Source organism: Capricornis sumatraensis, chromosome 12 (genome assembly GCF_032405125.1).
Source record: "Capricornis sumatraensis isolate serow.1 chromosome 12, serow.2, whole genome shotgun sequence".
Lineage (NCBI taxonomy): Eukaryota > Metazoa > Chordata > Mammalia > Artiodactyla > Bovidae > Capricornis > Capricornis sumatraensis.
The window spans coordinates 25,082,454-25,085,766 of NC_091080.1; the positions used below are offsets into that span (position 1 = coordinate 25,082,454).

General features: G+C 50.3%; 1 non-coding gene across 1 annotated transcript; it reads right to left on the bottom strand.

The window, feature by feature from the left end:
* Nucleotides 1-263: 263 nt before the first annotated feature.
* TRNAE-UUC (transfer RNA glutamic acid (anticodon UUC)) lies at nt 264-335 on the bottom strand. The gene has a single exon. It is a non-coding gene; the product is annotated as a tRNA-Glu (tRNA).
* Between the last annotated feature and the right edge of the window lie 2,978 nt (nt 336-3,313).

Below are 3,313 nucleotides of genomic sequence, written 5' to 3' on the forward strand. Positions count from 1 at the left end.
CCCTGCTCCTCAGATTTAAAGACTTGTTTCAAAAGCAAACTCAGCACTCTTTCGAGTTACTTCCTTTCCGTTTGCTCCTGCCGGTCGACCGGCTTCGAGTGGGCTGTACGACCATTCACTCTAGGGTAGACCCCGATTCTCTTCAGCTTCAATTTCCGCTGGGTGCTCTGAAATGGGGTTATAGCTCTTTCTAAAAACACCAGCATTCCCCTAGTTTAGGGGTCTTTGAATTATTTTCGTTTTCTGTTCAAAAAGGTGCTACGTTCCCACACCGGGAGTCGAACCCGGGCCGCCTGGGTGAAAACCAGGAATCCTAACCGCTAGACCATGTGGGAGACGACGAGTACTACTGCAAACCTAGACAAATTGAGTCTTCAGTCTCAGCTTCCTCCCGCCCCGCCCCTTCCGACCTCCGCGGGCAGACCAGTTTCTGCGCACGCGGAGGTGCTTTACGGCCGGCGCCCGAGGACGCGGCGCTCGAATCTCTTCTGTGCACGTTCGCGTCTTTTATGATCTCTTCCGGTCTCCTGATTCTAGACCCCGCGTCTACGCCTGTGTAGATTCTAGACTGATGAGTCATTATTCATAATTTCTCAGGAGAAGCCGGCAGAGTACCAGAGGGCTGACACTGCTTTGGGTGAAGACGTAAAATCGCTTCCACAGAGGCCGGCGTGTGCAGGACGCCGGGGCCCCTGCGAGGCAGCCGCCCGGAGCGCCGCGGACGTGCCTCGGTGCCGCCCGCCCTCCGGCCCCGCTCGCCGAGCTCCGGGCAGACCCGCGCGCCCGGGGAAGCGCCGGAGCTGCGTCCCCTGGCCCGCCGAGCCCGAGTGTCCCCGGCACCCAGGGGTCTGCCCTTCTCCCCTCCGCGCCGTGCAGGGCCGCACGCAGGCCCCATCCCGTCCCAGAAATTTCCCCTTTCAAGATAACAGGACACGGGGCTGCCTGGAACATTCCAGCTTCTGTTGACCCAATGGCAAAAAGCACTATTTGTGCCGTTGAAAGTGGGAGATGGTGGCTTGTGAACGTAGTTTTTAAAACCGGAGAAAGTCCCTCGTTGCAAGCATCTCGCCGGGGGCAGTTTTTCTTCATCAGCCTCGGGGTGAGGAAGCCCGTGTGGGAGAGCTGCGGTCCTGGTGTTCTCGAGGCGGCTTCAACTACCCAGAAGTTGTTTGCACGAGCGCCAGACACTTTTGGAGCCCAATTTAAAGCTGGTTCTCGTTCTCATTTACTTCCTCCTCATCCCCCACCTGCCAAAGGGTCTTAGAAGGTTCTCGTTCTCTCCTTCATTGAGGCTGCCTAAGGCTTCTCTTGTGACATTCGTCAGAGGGGAAATAGAAATGATTCTTGCATTTATTAACACGGAAGATGCTCCCTCAGAGGGAGTCAACATCCAACACCACTGAAATGCAATGAAGCTCTGAAGGAAAATCACAACCTGCTGACTGCAAACCTACTATGTGTGTTAGACACGTTCAAGTCTGTTTGCTCATTCATAGTATTCCTATGTGGTAGGTCTCATGCGCGTCTTTGGGGGTTCTTCCTGTACCATTTTTTGCATCTTTGAACAATTTTCACTTGTTTGTTTTGCAATCAGTGAGACAGCTGCCTTCCTCTGGCGGACATCTGTTTCGGAACAGTAAAGAAAAATCTCCAAAACAAACCTCATCAACTACAGAACATCCTGCATCTGTGGTTCTCAGTGAGGTTCGAGAGTTCACATGTACCTTTCAGTTTTGTATTTCCACGTGATAATTCTTTTTGAAAAGTATCTTACCGGTTTTAAAGATAAAAGTTCCCCTAGTAACCCATAAGACAGGCACCATCCTTAGGATATAACCAAACTGTCACTTTCCCTGGCCTCCTACTATCCTCAATCTGAAATTTGTTCAGTTTTCCCCTTGTCATTGGATGAGAACCCGAAAGCCCTATGGTCGCTTTATTTTTATATTATTTTATTTTTATTGACTATTTTTATATTTATTTATATGGCTGTCTCCCACATGTGAGATCTAGTTCGTGACCAGGGAGCCAACCTGGGCCCTGGCTGGGGTAGAGCAGCAATCTTAAGCCTGGACTAACAGGGAAGTTCCCCTATGGTCACTTTAAACAATAAAGCACAGTTCAGGACAATATACTATTTAGCAACTCTCCTCATTCTAGATAGTTCTTTCCCACCACCCCAGCTTGGGCATGACTTCAGGTTAGGAACAGTGATGAGCTGGATCAGGCTCCTGCCAGCTCACAAGATCTTATTTTAGCTTCTCATTCTAACCCTGTATTCCTGACACCACATTGGTAGATGGCCATGGTGGTGAGTATTTACACCAAAGAAATAGGCAGATGCTGCAAGGCAGGGCTTATTACCTTGGAGAGCTAGTGTACTGGTTTAAGAATAGTGAGCTGGTTAAAGGAACTCTGGGCTAGGGTCTGTTGAGGAAAGAGGGTGTGTTCTATTTCTCATTTCTTTCTTTGGCCTTCCTCCCATGGATGCTTCAAGGCCCTCCAAGATTGGAGTGTGTGGAGGGCATGAGAAAGGGAGACTGAAACTTCCTACTGGCCTTGCTGCCCCCAAAAGTCAGCTTCTTGCTCTCTGGCCCTGAACTCTTTTTTTGCACGGTTTTAGGGCTCTTTTCTCAGTGGTTCTCTATGAGTTCACAGAGGCTTCCTTGCTTGGACCCCTTGGACGGAGTCTCCCAGAAGGCTGGCAGTGGCTGCCCAGTGTAGGTGTTACACCAGTGACACCAGGAGCACCATTGCCTTTGTTTAACTGCAGATTCCCAACCGAATGAGAACTTCTAGGAGCAGGGCCTGGGAGTCTGAATTTTAACAAGCACACCACCCCCGCTCCTCCCAAATGACTCAGATGCCACTAGAGCTTGAGAAACCCTTACATGACCCTAAGTTCCCTTCAACCTCTAAAAGGCCATGACCTCTGAAGCACAATTTCCATCATTTCCTTTTCCTGCTCAAAAACCTGAGGGGGAAAAAAATGACCCCTAGTTGTCATTTTTGTTGTTGTTCAGTTGCTGTCATGTCCAGCTGTTTGGGACCCTATGGACTGTAACCTGGCAGGCTGCTCTGTCCGTGGGATTTCTCAGGCAGGAACACTGGAGTGGGTTGTCGTTTGTCTTCAGGAGATCTTCCCAAGCTTGGGGTCAAACTCAAGTCTTCTGCATTGGCGGGCAGATTCTTTACCACTCAACCACCAGGGAAGGCCCAGTCCCCCGTTGAGTAAAACCTATAAATTCCCTGGCCAAACCTTCCCAGCTTTCTATAACCCAGCCCTCACGTAACTTGCTAATATTATCCTCCC